Consider the following 23,935-nt stretch of genomic DNA (forward strand, 5'->3'; position numbering starts at 1 on the left):
TCCCACTCTGCCTCTTCACAGAGGCCGGGTGGGGAGGAGTCCAGGGATTATTATAGCCAGGGTGGAAGAGAAGATGACCCTGACGTGGGCTTTAGAAGCAAGAGCGTCTGAGCTCTGCTTTCCCCCACGCAGACTGCTGGGCCTGTCTCTTCCCATTGTTCTGAGAAAGCAAGAGTTCTATGGTTTCCATGGCAACCACCAGCTTGGGCCATTTAACCAGCAGTGACTTCATTTCCCAGGTCAGGGCTGGCTGGGTCCTTGTCTCATATTCTGTTACACAGCCGGGGCCATCGCCACAGCTCCGTCAGGGAGTTTCCGCCTCAGTTGAATGCTGGTCAGACTTTCCCACCATTGCCCACTCCACGAGCCTTCTCTGGCCTGGACCTCATACCATTTCTTCTTCCCAAAGACCACGATTGCCTGAGGTGAGGCTCTCTCCCCTCCTGTACCTGTGAATACAGGTCAGACATATTACAATCTCTTGATGTGCTGTGAGAGGGTCTTCATGCTGACACCCTGTGCATTCTCGTCATTACTTTCTTACATATCTTTTGTGTTCTGCTCCTCTTTCTAACTATAGTGTTTTCCTCAAGATTGGGAAATCAGGTAGCCTTCTTTCTCTCCCCAGTTAAAAAAACTCACCCTGAAGCGTTGCTTCTTCATATTTGGCAAAAAACACAAAAAGCATCACTTGTCGTAGGTCTTTATTACTTAAATCTGGCTTCTGATGTCGTGTTCCATTTGCCCATGGAAACGCAGGCTACTCCATGTAGCCGTAGAAATGGTGAGCACAGAGTAGATCTAATATTTTTGCTGTGTTAACAGCCAGTTCTGATACAAGTAATCATACTAATCCTGCAGTTTTCTAAATCAGTGGTCAAAGTCAACCCAGCTTCCACTAGTTGTTTTATTTTATTAGATATGTCTCTGTGTTTAACCTGAACTCCGCCTCGATGAAGAGAATGTTCTTTGCCCTTTCTTGCTTTACCTTCTGTAGGGACATGAATTGTATTGGCCCTACCTAAAGCAGGTGCCCAGCAATTGCTGATCAAGTTGATGGCAGCTCGGCTGTTCACATGGCGCCTTAGTTTCTCTATAAATAGCATATCTCTCTCACACACACACACGCACACATAGCACATATTTCTTTGGAAGAAAATGGTGAGGACAGTTCATAGTATGGCTTGAATCTTATTTTTCTTATTTTATTAATTTTAAGTGTACAACTCAGTAGATTTTAGTATATTCACAAAGTTGGCCACTATGGAATTTCAGAAAATTTCCATTACCCTCCAAAGAAACTTTGCAACCACTATCAGTCGTTCCCATTTCTCAGTCCCCTTACCCTCTGGAATCACTAATTTACTTTCTGTCTCTATGGCTTTGTCTATTCTGGACAGTTCATAGAAACGGAATCATACAATATGCAGCTTTTGTGTCTGGCTTCTTTCACTTAGCATAATGTTTTCAAGGTTTGTCCATGCATTAGCACGTATCAATACTTCAGTCCTTTTATAGCTGAATAATATTCCACTGTACGGATGTACTAGATTTTACTTATCCATTCATCAGTTGATAGATATTTGGATTGATTCAACTGTTCGGCTATTATGAATAATGCTGCCATGAATGTTCATGTACAAGTTTGTATGTGAACATATATTTTTAATTCTCTTGGGCATATACCTAGGAGTGGAATTGCCGGGTCATATGGTAGCTCTATGTTTAACTTTTTGAGGAATTGCCAATTTGTTTTCCAATATGCTGCATGATTTTCACTTCCAATCTATGAGGGTTCCAATTTCTTTGAATCCTTGCCAACACTTGTTATTATGTATCTTTTGATTATCATCATCCTAGTAGGCGTGAAGTGATATCTCATTGTGATTTTGATTTGCCTTTTCCTATAGATTAATGGCATTGAACATCTTTTCATGTGCTTATTGGCCATTTGCTTATCTTCTTTGGCTAAATGTCTATTCAAATATTTGCCCATTTTTAAATTGGGTTATTTGTTTTTTTTAACTTTGTTCATTGTGTCTTTTTAAAAATAAACTTTACTTTTTAGAACAGTTTTAGATCTCTAGAAAAATTGTGAAGACGGTTCAAAGAGTTTCTATATACACCATACCGAGTTTCCTCTATTATCAACATCTTCACTAGGATGGTATATTTGTCACAACTAATGATAACACATTAGATTTAGTTGTCACGTCTCCTTAGGGTCCTCTTGTCTGTGACAGTTTCTCAGACATTCCTTGCTTTTGATGATCTTGACAGTTTTGAGGAATATTGGTCAAGTATTTTGCAGAATGTCCTTCTATTGGGATTTTCTGACATTTTTCTCATGGTTGGACTGGCATTACGTGTCTTGGAGTGGAAGGCCACAGAGGTAAAGCGCCATTTTCAGCACACACCATTGACAAGGCTTATCACTGTTGATGATGACCTTGATCACCTGGCTGAGGCAGTGTTTGTGCCGTTCCTTTCATCTCCCTTTCTGTACTGTACTTTTTGCAAGAAAGTCACAATGCACAGCCCACATCTAAGAAGTAAGGAGTTATGTGCTTCCTCTTGAAGGCAGAATATATACATAAATTATTTGGAATTTTTCTGCATGCAACATTTGTCTCTTCTTCCTCATTTATTTATCTATTCATATTCTTATGGACTCATGGATATTTATTTCATATTTTGGTTTATAATCCAATACGACTTTATTTGTCTTCTTGCTCAAACTGTTCCAGCTTAGACCATTGGGAGCTCTTTCATGCTTCTAAGTCCCTCTGATTTATCTCCATTACTGTGTGTGTACTTCTGAGCACTTCCTTACTTTCTGCCACTATAAGGTGCTCCAGGCTCATCTTGTGTGTTTCTCGCATCAGTCCTAGAATCAGCCATTTCTCTGAGGAGCCCTGTTCCTTTTACTGATACCACTGAAGAATCATATTAGAAACAAAGATCCGGGTTCCTGGGTTATGTTTATCTTATTGCTGAATTGTAAGACTTCTTTATATATTCAATATACTATTCCATAAGCATATATATGATTTACAAATATTTGATCCCACTCGTGTTGTCTTTTCATTTTCTTTATAGTGTCCTTTGAAACACAAAACCTTGAATTTTCGATGAAGTCTAATCTATTTTTTATTTTGTCAGTTGTGCTTTTTGGTGTTATATCTAAGAAACAATTGCCTAATTGAAGATGATGAAGATTTATGCCCATGTTTTCTTCTAAGAGTTTTATAGCTTTAGAGCTTTTACATTTAGGTCTTTGATTCATTTTGTGTTAATTTCTGTATTTTGTATTTTGTGAGGCAATAGTCCAGTTTTATTATTTTGCATATGGGTATCCAGTTGTCCCAGCAGCATTTGTTGAAAAAATTATTCTTTTCCCACTAAATTTCATGACATGCTTGTTGAAAATACAGGGTTTATTTCTGGATGTGCAATTCTATTCCATTGATCTATATGCCTGTCATGCAGCCAGTACCCCACTGTCTTGATTACGTTAGTTTTGTCATGGCTTGAATCTTGCAGTCATATAATTAACACAATGCATTTAGTAGTCCTTTCAGTGAGCTGCACGGGGCTGTCCAGGTGACCGCACTCAGAGCTGTCCAGATTTTTACTGTGCTTCAAATTGGACTGGAACCTTTACTCATTTGGCACAGTAGGAAGGTACACTGGGACTGTGAAATTCCTTTAGGGTATAATGACACGGTGTGACGTTGGCCGGAGCTGTAAACTGAGCAGCTCTAAGTAGATACAGACAAGGCCACCAGCAGGATAAAGGGAGGGTGCTTTGGTTAGAAGGTGTAGAATTCATGCTTAGTTTGCTGTTTCGGAGAAGCTCTTAGAGATGCTCTCCCCAGAAGCATAGCCCAAGGGGCTGCAGGAAAGGCCACCTTTTTTTAAGCCACTCTGCCTTCCAAGTCACTCCTGCTTGGCTCTCTGCTCCCAGGATCTCCCAGCCAACTCCGTGAGGTCTTCCATGGGTCTAAAGTGGCTGGATGCTTTTGGTGTCCATAGACACAAGTCCATTTTAAAGGGATGCTTCACAGACACTCTTTAGACAGAATGCTTATGCCATGTTGTGTATCCGAAAACAAACGGTCTTTCAGATGTGATGAATCATTGTCTCCTTGGCCCAAATTTTCATTGACATTGAATTGTACACTTAATAGGTACTTTTGAATCAATTTCCAGAGGCTGAGTGTGGGACTAGCATAAGTGAGAAACTCCTGGGGGGCCATAGTTTTTGGGGGAGTCCCCACTTTATTTATTTAATTTTTTTGGTGAGGAAGATTCGCCCTGAGCTAACATTCATTGGCAATCTTCCCTTTTTTTTTTTTGGGCTTGAGAGAGATTAGCCTTGAGCTAACATCTGTGCCAACCTTCCTCTGCTTTGTATGTGGGATGCCTCCACAGCATGGCTGATGAGCAGAGTAGGTCTGCACCCGGGATCTGAACTGGTGAACCTGGGCCACCAAAGCAGAGCACACAGAACTTTAACCACTAAGCCACACGGCTGGCTCTGGGAGTCCCCACATTTTTGTGGTTTTTACCTCTGGGAACCCTCCCAGGTTTTCATGGTGAAGGCCTGAATGTGAATGGTCTAAATACACCAAATAAAGACAGATTGTCAGTGTGGATTAAAAAAATAAGACCTAACTATAAGAACCTATTTTATATATATTAAGATTATGATAGTTAACAACCTTGTGAAATTACAGTTGTACATTATTATTAGTCATGTTGTAGGTATACCACTTCACCCTTAGTGCCCTCCCCTCACCCCCCCCTTTCCCCTGGTAACCACCGATCAGTTCTCTTTGTCTATATGTTAACTACCACCCATGAGTGGAGTCATACAGAGTTTGTCTCTCTCTGTCTGGCTTATTTCACTCAACATAATACCCTCAAGGTCTATCCATGTTGTCATGAATGGGACGACTTTGTCCTTTTTTATGGCTGAGTAGTATTCCATTGTGTATATATATATATATATATATATACCATATCTTCTTTATCCAATCATCTGTTGCTGGGCACTTAGGTTGGTTCCATGTCTTGGCTATTGTGAATAATGCTGCGATGAACACAGGGGTGCATGGGACTTTTGGAATTGCTGATTTCAAGAACCTATTTTACATATAAAGACCCAGATTATAAGTAAAGGAATGGAGAAAGTTATACCATGCTAACATTAATCAAAGAAAGCTGGAGTATTACATCAATTTCAGACAAAGCCAACCTCTGAACAAGGAATATTATCAGGGATAAAATAAGGTGTTATATCAATATAATATATCATATGATATCAATATAATCAGGCGTTATCATAAATGGTTCAGTTCTCCAAGAAGACATAACAACCCTAAACACATAAGCACCTAACAACGAGCATCAAAATACAGGAGTCAGGAGGCTGGCCCAGTCGCGTAGCAGTTAAGTTCACGTGCTCTGCTTCAGCGGCCTGGGGTTCGCAGGTTCGGATCCCCGGCATGGACTTAGCACTGCTTGTCAAGGCACACTGTGGCACCCCACATAAAACAGAGGAAGATTGCCTAGCTCAGTGACAATCTTCCTCAGCAAAAAGAGGAGGATTGGCAACAGATGTTAGCTTAGGGCCAATCTTCCTCACAAAAATAAAAATAAAAATCCAGGAATCAAAAACTGATAGGACTGAAAGGAATAATAGACAAATCTGCTACTGTGGTTGGAGACTTCAACACCCCTCTGTCGGTAACTGATAGTTCAAGCGGGCAGTAAATCAGGAAGGAGATGGATAACCTAAGCAGCGCTGTCAATCATCTGGATCTAACTGGCATGTATAGAACACTCCAGCCAACAACAGCAGAATGCACATTCTTCTCAAGCTCACGTGGAACACGCACCATGCTTGACCACATTCCAGGCCATAAAACACATCTTAACAAATTTAAAACTATAGAAATAATACAAAGAATGTTCTCAGACCACAATGGAATCAAACTAGAAATCAATAACAGAAAGATAGCTGGATCATTCCCCAAATATTTGGAAATTAAACAACATACTCCTAAATAACCCATAAGTCAAAGAAGTCTCGAAGAAATCCAAAAATATTTCGAATTCTCCTTGAAAGCAATTACAAAGGAAAAGGTTAAAAAAATTGACCACACAAACAATAAAAGCTTTGACTGTCAAAAACCACCACAAAGAAAATGGAAAAGAAACAATAGGGGCTGGCCTGGTGGCCAAGTGGTTAAGTTCTGGCGCTCTGCTTCCATGGCCTGGGTTTCACCAGTTTGGATCCTGGGTGTGGACCAAGCACCGCTCATCAGGCCACGCTGAGGCGGTGTCCCACATAGCACAACCAGAAGGACCTACAACTAGAATATACAACTATGTACTGGGGGGCTTTGAGGAGAAGAAGAAGAAAAAAAAAGAGGAAGATTGGCAAAAGATATTAGCTCAGGGCCAATCTTCCTCACCAAAAAAGCATTAAAAAATAAAGGAAACAACAAGCTGGGAAAGATGTTTACAGCAAATATGGCAATATAAATAAAACATACAGATTTTTAAAAACCACTTAGACTTCAATAAGTAAATGGCATGAGCTAGCAGTTCACAAAAGAGCAAGGTCAAGAGTCATAAGCATTAGAAAACAGTTAACTCTACTAGAAAGAAAAGAAACATAGATTTGTCCCTATTAAGTTATTAAATATTAAAAAATGATACTATTCCAGTGAGCTAACAGTTCAGATTAGTGCACTTTACTGAATATATTCTAAAATTCATTTTTAAAAATTCTGTGCAATGTTGGTAGGAGTTTAGTAGGAAAGGCACTTTCAAATTTTGCTAGTGATAATTTAAATTGTTGTGACCTTTCAAGAAAGCAATATGGCTAGTTATCAAGAACAGTGATAATGCTCATATACCTTAACCCAGGATTTCCACTTCTAAAATACAACAACAATTTATACACAAAGACATCTTTTATATGAATGAAAACTTGGAGCATAAAAATCCACAATAGATTAATGTTTACATATATTATGAGAAATCTGGTGAGATTTTAAGAAGCTATCAAATATTGGTTTACCAAGTTTTTTAATGACAGAATATGTTTTGAGAATAAACAATATACAAAGTTATAAATACATTATAAACACAATTTTATATTTAAAATGCATAAAAAAAGAAAACAAGGAATTATAGCAAAATAATTATTGCTGCCATATTCCCTCTAGATAGTGGAGGTCATTTTTTTTTGTCATTGTTTTTGACTTCTTTATAATTTTTTGGTACATTCCATATTTTTCTAAGTGAATATTCAGAACTTTAATAATCAATAATAAAACCAATAAGTAAATAAAAAAATAAACCCCATGTTCCTGGAATCCTCTGTTTCTTGTCACTCCTCTTGCTGGACTCTTAAGCATCTTCCAAGAAGCAGGTCAAAGGTCCCCTCCTCTGTGAAACCCTCCTAGATTCTCACACAGAGTTAGTCACTCCCTCCTTTGTGTTTGTCAACTTTTTGCATGCAGCTCTGTCACTCAAGTGTCGCAGTGACTTATTTATTTGTCGCTCCCACTAGACTGAGGAGCAGGGGCCATGTCTTGTCATTTTGCCTCCCTACTTCCCAGAACAGCATCTGATACAAATTGATATTGAATTCATCATTATGACGATTATTGACTGGCTCAGTTCATTATCCCCCTGATTCTCTTGCTTGAGGTACATATCCTTCCATAGCTGGTGTTCCTGAGAGATCAGAGAACTGGGCCCTGAGAGCAAAGACACTTCTCAGCCCTGTCGAGGACTGACTTTCATTTTCCTGGTTATGGCAACATGATCCAAGATGCGAGTGTCATTTCTGTCTCTGGCAGAAGATACAGCATCATCTTCTGAAACAGAGTGAGTAGCTGGTGGGCTATAGTTCTGCCACGGCTGAACTCTGCTCTTTCTTTTCCGTGGTGAATGGATTAGACTGCCCTAAACAAAATCAGTTGAGAACTTCTAGGTGAAAACATCCTCACATCTTAGGTCTCTTTTCTAGCTCCTATAAGATCTGGTCCTGAGAGTGATGTTTCTCGAGTCAGGTCCGTAAGAGCAGAGGGGCCTAGATTTCTCCCTCCGTGAATGCCTAGTAAGGAACTTTCCCCCATGCCTTTATGCTAATGAGGTGGTTACACAACGCATTAGCCATGCTGGCAAAACGAGCCCCAAACTTTGATGATGCTCAAGGCTGCTTTTCCTCCTGAAAATGGAAACCAGGTAAAAAAACACGAGATAAAAGTATACACATCGCCGAACGACATGCGACAAAAGTGAAGGACCTTGAATACAAAAAGATGCTCTCTTATTCTACACAGACGTCCAGCCCAATGACAGTGGGTTCTTTCTTCCCTATGTGATGGTTAACTTTTGTGTCACCTTGGCCGGGCCACAGTCCTCAGATATCTGGTCAGACATTATTCTGGATGTTTCTGCGAAGGTATTTTTTAGTAAGATTACCATTTAAGTCAGTAGAGTTTAAATCAGCAAATTAACTCCTTAGTGTGGGTGGACCTCATCCAGTCAGATGAAGGCCTTAATAGAAAAAGACTGACTTCTCCAAGCAAGAAAGAATTCTGCCAGCAGGCTGCCTTTGGACTCAAGCTGCAGCTCCTCCGTGAGCGTCCTGCCTACAGGGTTTGGACTTGCCAAGCCTCCAAATCATGTGAGCCGATTCCTTAAAATAAATCTCTCTCTCTCTATATACACATCTTGTTGCTTCTGTTCCTCTGGAGAACCTGACTAACAGACGCTGCTACAGCTGAATTGTTAGATCAGGCGGTGCCTCTGTGGCATCCTACTGTGGGGAAAGAAATGTAATAAAGCTGCGTACAACCCTTTCGAGCTGTGGGTGGGAGCACAATCCTCAGTTATTCACAAGGACATCTAGCTCTTCAGGAATATTGAGTATTTTACCGTTAGCCTTCTTTCTGAAGATGAAGCCACTTTAACAGTATATTAGATCTGTGATTTTCCTCAGAGCCTCAAGCATGATGGCACGGGAAATGTTGACTATCCCCACTCTGGCTCCAGTTCATCGGTGACAGCCAGATATGCAATAGCCATTTCTTGGTAAGTCACCAGCACCATTGTGGTGACAAAGCATTAGAGAATGATTCTGTCTTACTTTCCAAGGCTTGTTTTAACAAATTACCATAAACTGTCTAAAACAACAGAAATCTTTTCTCTCATAGTTCTCAAGGCCAGAGGTCCAAACCAGCTTCACTGAGCCTAAATCAAGGTGTCAGCAGGGCCTGCTGCCTCCAGAGGCTGTGGGGGACAGCCTTATCTCTTCCAGCTTCTGGAGCTGCCGGCATTCCTCGACTTGTGACTGCATCCCTCTCATCTCTGCCTCCCTGACCACAGTAGCTGTCATTCCTCTTTAGTTGCCTTTAATTTGGAACAGTTTTTAAGTCTTCTCTTGACTATCATGACCTTGAGACTTTTGAAGATTGCAGGCTAGTCATAACATAGAATACCCCTCACTGTGGGTTTGTCTGATGCCGCCTCATGAGTAGACTCTGGCTGTGTTTCTCTGGCAGGGATATCACTGAGTGGTAGTGTGTGGCTCCCTGCAGTCTGTCAGTGCACACGTTTCACTTTGTCCCCTACGAGTGATGCTAACTGTGATCACCTGGTTAAGATTGCCAGGCTTATCCAATGTAAATTTACCTGTTTTCCTTAATAATCAGGAAGTATTTTGGGGGGTGGTACTTTGAGATTATGTAAATATTCCGTTCCTCATCAAACTTTCAATTTCCCCATTTACGTAAATTTTTATGTATTTATGTAACAAATTCCTGTGTTGTTTCATGGGTTTTAATTCACTACTCTCATTATTTATTTTGATGCTCTGATTGTCTCATATTTAGCCAGTGAGAGCCTCTTCACACTGGCTTCTGTTTCCTTTTAACATGTGCCCATCATTTTTCTGAGCACTTCCTTAGTTGTGGCAGAACATGATGTTCCAGGATCATCTTTTACTTTTCCCGTCTGAGCTCTGCAATCAGCTATTTTCCCAAGGATCCCTGATTCCTTTGGTGGGGACGGTATTTAGAAACCAAGACCTGGCATTAGGTGTGGTCATTTCCATCAGGTTGCTACTCCCAGGCCCTTTCAGGAGCCAGAGCTGGGGAATTTATATACTTGTACTTGTACAATTATATTTATTTGTTTATCCACATATATTGAAAACCATGTGTGCACATGCAGCAATATTTCCCATTCCAATCCAACAAAATAGGGTTCATGATAATTTTCTCCTTTTCCATATTCGTAAGTCCCTTCTCTGATAGTGAAAAACTCGGACCCCACTAGCTATAATGTATATACTTATTTGATCAAGTCTCCTCACCCTGCTTAGGCTCTGACACCCTGCTCTGGGCCACCACAGCTCCTCTTTACACCTTCACCAAGCACCTACCTTCCTTGGCCCCTCATAATGACTTTTGGACTGAATTGGTCTGAAATAAAAGGGAAAGGAAATAAAAAAGGAGAGAAATTCTATTTAGCTAATTTTTTGGGTGTTTTTGGTGAGGAAGATTAGCCCTAAGCTAACATCTGCCACAAATCCTCCCCTTTTGGATGAGGAAGATTGGCGCTGAGCTAACATCTATGCCCATCTTCCTCTACTTTATATGTAGGATGCTGCCACAACATGGCTTGATACGTGGTGTGTACGTCTGCACCCAGGATCCAACCCTGCAAACTCCAGGCTGCTGAAGTGGAGCGCGTGAACTCAACCACTACACCACCAGGCCGGCCTCTCTATTCAGCTAATTTTTATTTAATGTGTAATACGGGCAAAGGGTTAGGCTAAGTGCTGTTTGGATACAAAGGAAAATAAGATGCAATGGAACTTATAGAGCCAGCAAATGGCTGGGCTAGGCTATACTGCAGTCACAGACGACTCCCCAGTCTCAGGGGCTTAAGACCACAAAGGCTTATCTCTCACTCACATTTTATGTCCTTCATGTCTCTGCTCTATGTCATCTTTATTCCAGGACACAGGCTAAAGGAACAGACTATTTCTTGGATGTGCTAATCTGGGGATGCTTTTCCAGTAGAGGAAAGAACAAGATGGTGGAACCACATCATGGGTCTTAAAGCTTCTGATTTGAAGTGGCCTATGTCATTTCTGCTTACATTTCACTGAACAAGCGCAAGTTAGAAGACCAAACTTGACATGATTGGGACAAAGAGGTAAAATCTTCCCACAATGAAAGGAAGCGAATATTTAGGAAAAATAATGCAACCACATAGGTCTGTGGAGGAAACAGACATGTATAGATTATGTACACACTTAACTACCAGGCAAGGTACGATAGAGGAAAATGCAAACTCTATTTAATCCCACTTTGCAGTAAAATGGGTAGGAAAAATATGACAAACTGAAGGGTGTGGTCCTTACGCCGCCAAGAAATTTTGTGATCTTGAAGAGAGAGATTTCAGGTGAAGTGAGAAATAGATAAACACGACAATAGAGACTCTTGCCTGGGTAAGACAAACAGAGGAATAAGGAAAGCAGCACATTCTTGAAGACTTGGAGAAGGAACATAATATAACACGTGACATTCCTGAGGAGGTAGACGGTCAGGTGAATAATTAAGGTTTGCACTCTCCTTTTGCTCACAGCCCTAAAGGATTTTGTAAAGCCTTATCAGATTCATTTTCCAACAGTGGCATCCCACAGGGGCATTTCTTGGACTAATAATCCATTTGTAACAGGAGAAGAAGGAACCCACTATCAGCGGACTGGATATGTGGACAGACACAAAATTATATTTCAGATTTTTCTCAACTAATGGTTGAAAAATGGTATCTCAGTGTAATTTTAATTCATATTTCACTTATTATGAGTGAGGATGAGTATCTCTTATGTTTCCATGTCTCCATTTCCATTTCAGGGGGCTGTTTTTATTTATACCCTATGCCTATTTTTCTACTGGGTTTTGGGTCCCTCCCTCCCTTTCTTCCTTCCTTCCTTCTTTTCTTTCTTTTGCTGAGGAAGACTTGCTCTGAGCTGACATCCATGCCAATCTTCCTCTATTATTTGCTTTAGTATGTGGGCCGCCAGCACAGCACGGCCACTAATAGAACAGTGTAGGTCCACACCCAGGAACCAAACCAAGACCACCAAAGTGGAACGTGCTGAACTTAACCGCTAGGCCACCAGGGCTGATCTTGGGTCTTTTTCTAATTGGTTTCTAGGGAAGGTTAAGAAGGATTTTGTTGGTCAGGGCTGGGATGAGGAATTCTGCCAGAACTGTGCCAGGTACCAGGGACAGACGGACACAGTCCTTGGACCACGTAGCTCCCATTCTGTGGGAATGGCACTAGCCTACAACAAGCAAAAAGATTCCTCTTTTTCAAGTATTTGGGAAATAGCAACAGTTCAAGTCATGGGGCTTAGGGTTCATGGCGGACCTTGGCAGGACCACGGTCCCATCCTGGGCAAAGACAAATTCTTAGTGTCTTAGGTCAGGCTCCCTAGAAGCGGCCTCTGAGATGGTGATTCTTTTTCAAGTGATTTTTTTCAGAGTCACCTCAGGAGATGATGAGCAAGAGAACCAGGACAGGTCAAAGGAGGAAAATTAAACAAGAATGTGGACTCCATGGGAGACTAGCTTCAGTCTGGCCCCCTGGGGAAGCTCTGGAGCATGAACTGCACCACAGAGCTGTCATCCCTCCACTGAGAGAGGCAACTTGCCCTTTGTACGTCAAGTCAGCAAGTCATTGGCTGAGGTCTGGGGAGGAATGGGGAGGGCAGCACTTCTAGGTCAAGATGTCCTTGGTTTGGCTGAGGGCAGTTCTCTGGAGAAGGGGGCAGCTGTGAACCATTAGCAGCCACCACTCACAGCAGCTGAGGGACAGGGGCACCAAGCCCTAAAGGGAATTTGTGTGGGACACCAACAGCTTCCATTATGTATCGTGGGATCCAGGGTTCCCCCAAGAATCCAGCAGTATCTGCCAGTGTATAAGTCCAACTATGTACTTGAATGTCCCTTAAAAATGTCCCCAAATAGCAAGCAAAAAGGTTTTCAACAAAAGCTAATGGATACAGCCCAGAAACATAATTGTGAAACTCATGAATCAGGGTTTGACTTGTGGTTCTGTCGTCTAGGATAATCACGTCATCCTGAGCGAGACACCCTGCTGGGAGCCAAGTGTTAGTTTATGAACATTTTGATTATTTTTGAGTCCCAGCTGCAAAATGCCAGAAGCTTGACTCGTCAAATACATCACTTACTTATGGGCAGTAATGGCTCCAATGATGGTGGCAGAGTTTAGCTCAAGCAAATATTTATAATTGACAATGAATGTGTGAGCAGGATGCTAATGAATGGATGTGCCAGTTATTTTCCCCTGCTACAAACATTAGCGCTTGTTTGGTTTCACTGTCAAACTGACACTATAGATTAGAAATGACAGAATGCTGGCAAAGAGCCACAGTGAAGAAGAATATCAAGAAAATTTGCAAATTATGTAACATTTGATACTTCTATTTCCAAATATAAATTGTCTGTGGGTGTTAATAGGAGGTTGTGGCTTAATTATAGGCCTAAATGGAAAATACTGAGATTTACAAAAACATTCATTTTAGAAGAGGAAGCCAAGCTGACGCCATCTTGGATTCAGGTGGGTAAAGTGGACTTTGAGACTAGATGTGTGCGTAAAACAAATCTTGTTCTTTCTAGTTATAAACATTAGTAGTCCGTTTTTGGCTGTAACATAGGATATGTCTTTGTATATACTTGCATATATTTGTTTGGCTTGTCGGTCACATTGGTCTTTGTACTCATGGTAGTCTTGGCTTGCGGTATTACCATCCATGAAGGTGGCCACTCTTTCCTTCAGAGTTGTGTTGGTGGCTTTATGTTGTAACGACTTTGTGTCTGAACCTATCAGCTGCTGAGTCTGTCTTGCCTGCAATGTCATGTGTTAGCTCTTAACGACAAGGCCCCAGTTGCCCAAGGATGCAGGTGTGCCCTCTGAGCAGGAGCGTCTCTCACAGCCGTGATGTGACAGACAGACCCAGAGCTTAGCCCGCGCCTTGCGGGGTACTTTGTCCTCCCAACATCTTGACCTGCTTCTTCTGTGGGTTGTCTCTTTGTACATCAGTGAGTCACAAAGCAGACAGTGAATGCCAGGGAAGCAGATGTGGTGACAGAGTGTGCATGGGGTGGCTTGGAAGAGTGACGCTCCGTGGAGTATTGTTTCTCCAACGAATCTGCCCTGTCCCCACTGGGCTGCCTTCATCTCCACAGCAGGACTTACCTTTAAGGCATTTTTAAACTCCCTTATCGAGGGTGAGGAGAGGGCAGAGGGGCCCAGCAGCCGTGTTCCCTGATGGGGTGAAGCAGCCTGTGTTCACAGCTTCTCCTAGAAGCGGAGCTGTGCAGGGCTGTGCGTGCCTCCCTGCGTCGGCTCTCTGACAGCAGTGCCGCTTTGCTTTGAGATAAGGGCACAGCCTCCTCCTTAGTCAGCTTGTGCGTTTCTCCAGGGACTCAGCACAACAGTGGGAGGTGACGCACATCACAGCAGCTCAAGGTCATTCACTGTGAACCTACTATGTGCCAGGCACGGTGCTAAGGGAAACACATGCACTATCCCATCAAATCCCTCCGGCCACCCAGAGTGGTACTAAGAGTAAGTGCTTTCATTACTCTTATTTTGCAGTCAGGAAAACGGAAGCTTGAAGAATTTAAATAAGTTTGCTGAGGTCACACAGTTAGCAACAGAGGACCTAGAATTTCTCCCCCAACTTTCTTGACATCAAAACCCAGGGTCTTAACCACTGGGCTAAGCTGCCTCAGGGCCTTGCTTGCATGTCCCGCAGCAGCCTGGCTCCGTGTCCTGGGTGTGCACAGCTCCGCTGACTTCCTGAATTTACAATTCCCTGGTGGCCTGTCCTGGGTAAGAGCACTTAAGAGTACGGCTTTTTAATAATTTGTAACCCTACCACTTGGAGTGACGTATTTATTCAGGTGAGTTTCTCTGATTACTTCAACTAAACAGAGGTGTCCTTGACCTTTCACACTGTCTTTTGCTCTGTAAATTCAGGCTGATGCCACATCCTGTCGGTTTCTCTTTCCCAGCTCCTCCAGTCAGCTCCTCAGCCCTCCGTATAGTCCTAGATGAGGCTCAGGTCAGGCTGATTCCTCAGCCTGCTCATCCCACACCTTTCACAGGTGCCAATGTCCGCGTGCGCCTAGAGTGATTCTCTCCACCCGTCCCGCAAATGTGCCATTCCACAGGGGACTCGATGGTCATTCTCCACGGAGGGGAAACCAGGGCCACCGGCTTTTGTTTTCTCCTCCGGTCACAAAGAGCATGCTGCTTTCCTTGCTCCTTTGTCTGTCCTGCCCAGGCCCACTTCTCAGCACTTGCCATGACTACCCTGCTCTAAGTCATTGCCTTGACTACTGTGATGACCTTTAACTGGTCGTTCTAGTTCTGTCTTATTCCCCTGTGTGAGTTATCTGTTGCTGTGTCACAAATTATCCCAAACATGATGACTTAACACAACAGACACACATCGTTATGCAGCTTCTGTGGGTCAGGAAACCGAGGGCAGCCGAGCTGACTGCTCTGGCTCAAATCCTGTATGAAGCTGCAGGCCGCCTGTCAGTCAGGGCTGCGGCTACCTTGAGCTCTGACTAGGCAGGAGGATCCACCTCCACCATCACTCACGTGGCTGCACAGGCTCCGGCTCCTCTTGGGCTTTGGACTGTGGGGCTCGGTTCCTTATCACATTGCGTGGACCCTCTCCAGAAGGCAGCGCACAATATGGCAGCTGGCTTCCCCCAGAAGGGGGGTGATCTGATAGAGAGAGAGGGAGGGGGAGAGAGAATGCCCAAGACAGAAGCCACACTCTTTTTGTAGCCTAGTCTCAGAAGTGACATCCCGTTACTTTGGTCATATTCTGTTCGCTGTAAGTGAGTCAATCAGTGCAGCCTATCCTCAAAGACAGGCACTGAAGCAGGGCAGGAATGCCAGAGGTGGGGATCATGGGGGTCATCCCAGAGCCTGCCCAACACACCCCCTATGGTCCACTCTCCACCCAGCTGCTAGAATTATAGATTCCAAAGACGTCATTTGAAAACATAAATCAGATCATGTGGCTCATCTGCTCAAAACCTCTCAACCGCTTCCCAGTGTCCAAACGCCTTACCATGAACCACAGGGCCCTTCAGGGCTCCGCCGTTTTTCTGACCTCTTTTCTTCTGCTCTCCCCTTTGCTTCCTCCACCCCTCCTCTACAGGCCTCCACTATTTCTGCCAAACCCACTCCCGTCTCCGGGCCTTGCACTGGCTGTTCCCTCGGCACTGGACTCTCCCCAGGATAACTCAGCCTTCCTTCGGAGACTCATTCCCTGGCCACCCTAACAAAAATGTTCCCCTGGTTACTTTCTATCCCCTCCTTTGCTTTAATGTTTTTCCGTGTCACGCATCGCTCACCTGGCCTGTTATCTGTAGTTACTGGTATATTTTCGGTATCATCCAGTAGGATATAAACCCCTTGAGGGCAGAGACTCGGTCTGTATCTGCCTGCGTCCTCAGTGCCTAGGACAATGCCTTACCATGCACAGCTGATGATATCGTGCGTCCCACTGGATTGAATCGTGTGCAAGCAATAAACAAAATCCTCATCCACCAAAATCCAAAGGAAAAACAAAATAATTTTCCAGCATCCTTACCCTGCGCTCCGTGCTCCATCTTCCGCCCTTGGAGCAGCAGTCCAGTCACCGCGGTTCACCCGCATCCGCACGGACTCTTCATCGTCGGGAGTAGCCTCGCAGCTCACTGAAACCCGCAGAGCCTCAGGGCACGCGTGCGGGAGGACTGCCTCAGTCTCCTTCGGTTCAGGGAGAGTGCAGCAGCCCTTTCCTCGGGCGCTCCCCGGCGAGGGGGGCCGGGCCCAGGGCCCGGAGCGGAGGCTGGGACCGCGGGCTGATGAAGACGTCCGCTGGGGCAGCGGGAACCGAGGTCAGTTTCGTAAGCGTTTCTCGCAAGCAGCATAACTTCAGTTCAAGCCTCCTGCACAGGGAGGCGGAAACCCAAGGCTGAGTGGTTGATGTTGTTGTCTTTACTTCAGTAATAAAATATCACCTGTATTTTAGTGGGAGGTTTCTGACACAACTTTTAGTACGTGAGGCTCTTATCCTGGACTCCGTAACTCGTGAGGAAATGCTGGAGGCTAGTGCAGCAGCGGTGAAGGGGTGTGCTGTGTGATTTCTGTCACAGCGAGGCGAGAAAAGGATTTGTCCTCGTTGCGTACAGAAGGGCACTTGCTTCGTGCACACTGCCGCTGAGAAGTCCACAGACCGGAGGGGCGTCTCTACTGCTCTAGTTTCATGGGATTTTTCCTCCTTTAGAACATTAGAATCTCTTACATAATCCATGCACTATTTTTATTGAGCAGTGAGTGCATATAGAAGAGACCTTTAGAACAATCTCTGTGGAATATTCGTGTCAGCATCTTTATCTTCTGTGTGGCATGGTGGATTTTTAACGCCTTTTTTTTTAAACTTCTCTTTCCTCTTGAAGTCATACACATTAGAAAACAGTTGCTTCGGGGCTGGCTCTGTGGCCGAGTGGTTAAGTTTGCGCGCTCCGCTGCAGTGGCCCAGGGTTTGGATCCTGGGCGCAGAGATGGCACCGCTCATCAGGCCACGTTGAGGCGGCGCCCCACATCCCACAACTAGAAGGACCTGCAACTACGATATACAACTATGGGGGGGGGGGGCGGTTTGGAGGTAGGGCTTTGGAAAGATAAAGCAAAGCAGAGGAAAAAAAAAAAAAAAGATTGGCAACAGTTGTTAGCTCAGGTGCCAATCTTTGGGAAAAAAAAAGAAAACAGTTGCTTCTACTACCTGGAAATCAATTAAAACAGAGAATACGAACTTGTCAGTCTCTATTTTCTCACCTTTAGAAGGGGGCTGATGTTCCCACTCTAGATGGTCACCATGAAGGTTAAACGAGGTAACACAGCTGCTGTAAGCTCAGAGTTTTACAAAGAGCAGCCCTTCCATAAACTGTTCTCATCATTGTTGTAATTTTATTGTTATAAGGAGAAGGAAGAAAATGAAGAGCTCAACTCAGCCTTAACTACAATTTAAGGGAGAAGTAGTTCCAAAGACATGAATAGCCAAAGAGAAAGCTAGCTGGTGGTGATTTTGTATCAATTTGTACAATTTTCAGATTCAACCCAGTAAGGTATCATTGCTCTCCTTATATTATTCAGTAGTTAAATATGGTATTCTTAAGGGCAATTAATTTTTGTTTTACTTTTAAAAAATAGGTTATGCATTTCCATGGCTCAAAATTCAAAGGGCACAAAGGGTGTACACTGATAAGTCTGCCATCCTCCACCCCCCAGGTCCCTGCTCCGAGACAACCGGCACTACTAATTTCTTAGTAGCCTAGTTAAATACAAAGACTTCAAGCACGTAGCACTTTTGCCTCTTCCTTTTTTTAGTTAGCAAATTATATCAACAGCAATGCTCATTTTTTTTTTGTGATTGTATAGAATTCTTTGTATGGATGGCCATAATTTATGTTTTCCGTCTATGAACATCGGGTTGTTTCAGTCCTTTGCTATCGTGGACAATGTTGCAGTGAATAATCTTGTGCGTATGTCATTTCTCACAAATGCTAGTGTACCTGAAGGAGAAAATCACAGAAGGGTAATTTTGATAGGAATTGCCAAAGTGCCCTCCAGAGCAGTTGCGTCCATCTCTACTCTTGCCAGCAATGTATGAGCAAGCCTGTTTCCCCACACCCTCACAACACAGGCTGAGACTAAATGATCTTCAGCTCTCCTGCTTTCATAGGTGAAAGTTTCACTTATATTTACATTTCTCTTATTATGAGTATAATTGAACATCTGAAAAAATATTTTTAAGAACATTTTCTGTGAACTCTCAGACCTCCCCTTTGCCCATTTTTCTATCAGGCTGTTGGTAAATTGAGATATTAAAGGTTAGAATGTATTGGATAGTGAAAAGAAATAGATCTCGAAGTTGGTGGACCCGTATTCAAATTCCAGTTCAATCTTTTATTGGTTATGTAAATACTTCTGTGCTTCAGTTTCCTCATCTCTAAACTGATGAATACAAAACCTGCACAGGGCTCTAGGGAGGGTTAAAGGAGATAACTTAGGGGGCTGGCCCTGTGGCTGAGTGGTTAAATTCCACGGGCGCCACTTCAGCGGCCCATGTTCGTGGGTTCAGATCCTGGGCATGGACCTGCTCCACTCATCAGCCACGCTGTGGAGGCACCCCACATACAAAGTGGAGGAAGACTGACACAGATGTTAGCTCAGGGAGAACCTTCCTCAACAAAAAAAAGAGAGAACTTATGTAACACACTTAGTACAACATGTAGCCCCTAGGAGGGTCTCAATAAATTAAAAAGTGTTTTCTCTCTCCTCCTATGATTTTATAAAGGTTACAGCAAACATTTTCCATATTCCAAAGGAATCATATATAATTTCTCAAAAAGAGAAAGAAAGAAGGGAAAAAAGACTTGGAGAGGAAGGAATGAAGGTGAGACAGAAGAGCCAGGTTTTCTTGGCTTGGGTATCTTCATCCTTTTTTATCTTGTTGCCCAGCCTGCTTCTAAAGCCACTTCTTCCTCTGAAGATGATTAGGGAATACTGGCGAATTTTAATATTAGCAAAAGCAAAACGTAATTAGGGGAGTAAATTTGCTGTGCCCACGTGCACATTGTGTGATACAAAGTCAATAGGTAATATGGCTTTTTACAAAGCCATTTGCTGCTTGGCATTATTTGGGGGTTACCAGGGCCTTCACAGGACCTTAAGGTCAGCCCTCCATGTGTTCGCTGAGCTGCCTTCGTGCACTGTTTCTTTCTGCTAGCAAAATAGCAAAATGTCATCTTCTAGACTCTTCTCTGGGCAGGTGTGTGTTGTTCCTCTGTCCAACAGTGCCTAGCTCAGTGCCAAGCACACCGGAGAGGCCGAATCACACTGAAGCGTGGACTGACACGTGCTTCTGAAGTTCGATACGAATGAAGGTTTAAACCCCAAACAAAGAAGCAGAAACACCTCTGACTTTCAAACAGGACGTTGATGCACTCTTCTGCTCTGTACCCGTTGAATATGCCAGAGTTATCTATAGAGCCAGGATTTTCAACTTTTTTTTAGTTCACAACATCCTATTTTTATTTTATTTCACATTTCCTCTCTCTGATTCACCAAATGTGATATACTATATATTCATTTGAAATAAAATTAATTTCCAAACTGCTTTGTGAATTCCTTTGTATCTCGTGGGATAAATGGAGAGATTGTAAGTTGTTGTGAAACCATGGTGAAAATTTGCCCGCTGGAGATTCCAGGATGTGGTCTTTTAATACCTTTGTGGATGAGTGAAAGCTGAGGATGACTTTCTCTTATTTTCTCTTTCCAAGTGTATAAAACTCAGTTGCTTTGTTCCCTATAGGCCTAGGTTGCAGTTTAAATGTGAGTAAATATTGTATGTGCTTCAGCATGATGTTCTGCAAGCTAAGAATGAGAAATTCTCATGAGCCCCACCTTTGCTGGCTGACATTGGAGAGTATGAGCTCAGTAGTTCACTTCAGAGAAGCACACAAACTACGGCAACAGTCTCCATCTCGGCTTCTGGCAACTTGTCGCCTCACCTATGGAGAACACCTCCTCTCCCTTTGTGCTTAAAAAGCCATTGAAGACCCCTCCCCCTGCATTCGGTGCCCCCATCCCCACCCCACTCTGAGTGGCTGGCACACTCAGCTCTCTGACGTCTGGGAAGGCTGCAGGAAGGAACACCCCAACACCTTCCTAGGTTTTAACACACTTTAGCCTTAGAAATATTTGTCAGACATGGCAGGAAGGTCAAATACGTATAAAACATTACAAGGGCTCTGAGCCCTTTAGAGAGGTGGACCCTAAAGGACCAAGTGGGATTACAGACCGTCCTCGTTGCCTCAGAGATTTGCTGTTCACTCATGGGACCCTTTCCCCCTCCTTATTCCCTTCCCCATTTTTTATCCCTTTTCCTTATCATTGATGTCTTCAGGGAATGTGCAAAGAGTGAGCAAAGTCAACGCATCTTGATTAAGTCTATCACTTGCTAGTTGATTTGGGAAGGAGGGTAAATTTCATAGGCAGAATCTAATTTGAGGTTCAGCATCAAGATCCACCTATTCCTGAGAGCTGCGACATGGGTGGCTGAGAGTTAACAGCATGCAATCTTACAGATTTCAGCTTCCAGAAGAAGCCTAGTTAGGCTTCTGGGCTTGAACAGACCCTTCAGGATAGAAACCGGTTAACTTAGAATCTCTCACAAGTCAGAGCTTGCTGGGAGTGGGAGAGTGACTCAGCAGTGGCTCAGGAAGCAAGATGCTAAGCAGTGAAGACCTGGTTTGTTAGTCTCAGAGGAGATTATCTGAAGGAGTATGAGAAACTACGGGGATTCAGGTAAGGAATGAGGTAGGACAGGGCGACAAGCTGCCTCAATCGCCATATGCTCCTTTATTTCCCTCCTGTTCACTGTAGTTTCAAAATCAGCAACAAATCCCCCTTGAATAATTAGAGACTAAAAGTGCACGTGCACACATTTGAGAGTTACATATGAGATATTCAAGTGTTATACAGCTAAAATTATGTGTATTTGTGTAACTTGTTTGTTGACTGAGGTGAACTCAATGGGATACACTCTAGAGGCAGCTCCAGATCCTTCCTGCCGCTGCCTATGAACACGCCTGGTCAGTGCTCTCTTCAAAGCTTCTGGAATACATCTAGGGTAGAGACATAGTTCTTCGGTCTCTTGTCACTTTACTGAATTCTCTCAACATTTATAATAGCTTTTCACTAGTTTCTCTTGTGTTTTCCAAATATTCATCATATCAAATAAAAATAGTGGAGGCTTAAATTTTTCCTCTCTAACTTTTATACTTTGAATTTCCTTTTCTTTTCTAAATGTGCGTACTCCAGTACAATGTTAAATGAGAATAAGGATAGTGGATATTCTTGTCTTGTGATTTTTAAAAGCGTGGCTGAAGCTGTAGTAAAATGCATACTCATGTACAATGTGGCTGGAAACATACATTGTTCATAATTTCACTTCTAAGAATTTAGTCTAAACGTGTGCTTAGAGATTCAGACAATTTATTATGTATCAAGTTCTTCATAGTAGTATTATTTGTAATGATGAAGAATTAGAAGCAATCTAAATGTTCAACACTGAAGCATGGTTAAATAAATTATATTATATCCATAGAATTAAATAATGATGTATTATTTATTATTACATAGCAAATTACCCCAGAACTTAGAGGCTTAAAACAATAGATATTTATCATCTCACACAATTCCTGTGAGTCAAGAACTCAGGAGCAGCTTAGCTGGATGGTTCTGCCCCAGGATGTATCATGAGGTTTTGGTCAAGATGTTGGCCAGGGCTGTGGTCATCTGAAGGCTTGACTGGGGCTGGAGGCTCTGCTTTCACGGTGGCTTACTCACATGCTTGCTATGTTAGTGCTGGTTGTTGGCAGGGGGTCTCAATTCCTCACCATGTGGACCTCTCCACAGAGCTGGAGTGTTCTCTCATGACATGGCAGCTGGTGTCTCTCATAGTGAGTGATCCAAGAGAGAGCAAAGTAGAAACTGCAATGTCTTTTATGAAGTCACACTTTGTTATTTTCACAATATTCTATGCATTGCATGGGTCAGATCTATTCATTGTGATATGGGTCTAAATAGGGACATGAATCCCAGGAGGGAAGTGTTACTGGGGGTCATCAGAGAAGCTGGTTAATACAGTCTATGCTCTGCCCCCATCCCCAGTGATTCATGTGCCACATGTGTGCAAAATACACTCATACTTTCACAAGGCCCCCCAAATTTTATCCTGAGTACAGCATCAGTTCCAAATCCACAATCTCACCATCTCAATCAGGTCCTGGGGTAGAGGAAGCTCTTCAGGTATAGTTCCTTCACTAAATAGTTCCGAGTATAGTTCAAGTGTAGTTTCTCTTGATCTGAAGACCTGTGAATTAAAGAGACAACTGAACTGCCCCCTCCCATGCCTGATGTAGACTGGTGGGGCAGGCATAGGATGACTGCTGTAGATATTCATTTCCAAAATGGGGGAGAAGGGGTGGCACACAGAGGTCACTGCTTTGCAGCAGTTCTGAAATCCAGCCAGGCACATGTTGAAAGTTCCTCAATTAGGACTCAGACCTACTCTTTCCTGGGAATGATTCTCCATGGCGCTTGGCTCTACCCTCTGAGCTCCTGGTTCCACCTTCTTAATCTTCCTTCCTGTTCCATTAAAGGTAACCCATGTTTCACAGCTGAGATAGTCTCAGCCTGCTTCCTGCCTATCAAAGTTCAAGAGTCTAAGTTCCTCTTGTCATTTTGTATGGTTTCTGTCTACTCAGTCTGACCTGATAGTGTTTCTAGCGATATTAATTTTTAACAAAAACTTTGTAGGTCACCTGCAACAGGGTTGTAGGTGGGGTTGATTCTATTAGACAAAGCCAAGCCATTACATTTCTTCAAGATAAGCCATGTTCTACCTTGGGCTTTTGTTGATACTGTTGAGGGACAATGCCGTTAAGCTTCTTAGGAGCCTAGAGTTCTCCAAGTACTCCCTTAGATTTTTCTTAATTATTCAAATAGGATTTTACAGTCACAGCCTCAATTTCCTCTTTAGACCACGTTTTCTTGGAAAAGCCCTGGATTTGATTTGTGCCATTTTACAATTTTAGCATTTTCCGTCATCTGGAAAATTTCAGAAGCAGAAAGTCTTGACTCCTTTTTGTTTAACAGTTTTTCCTTCAGCTTATCTCTCCTCTCACATGTTCTCCTCTCACACGTTGCTATAAACAGCAAGAAGAAA

The 23,935-nt window shown here is 43.0% G+C and overlaps 1 long non-coding RNA gene across 1 annotated transcript in view; it reads left to right on the plus strand.

Moving 5' to 3' along the window:
• The first annotated feature begins 238 nt into the window (after positions 1–238).
• Positions 239–23,935, plus strand: part of LOC138923437 (uncharacterized) — a 33,497-nt gene continuing 9,800 nt past the window's right edge. The window contains exon 1 of the long non-coding RNA XR_011437038.1: positions 239–425. This is a non-coding gene — a long non-coding RNA (uncharacterized lncRNA). The remainder of the gene's footprint in view (positions 426–23,935) is intronic.

The sequence above is a fragment of the Equus caballus genome, chromosome 3 (assembly GCF_041296265.1).
Source record: "Equus caballus isolate H_3958 breed thoroughbred chromosome 3, TB-T2T, whole genome shotgun sequence".
Classification (NCBI taxonomy): domain Eukaryota; kingdom Metazoa; phylum Chordata; class Mammalia; order Perissodactyla; family Equidae; genus Equus; species Equus caballus.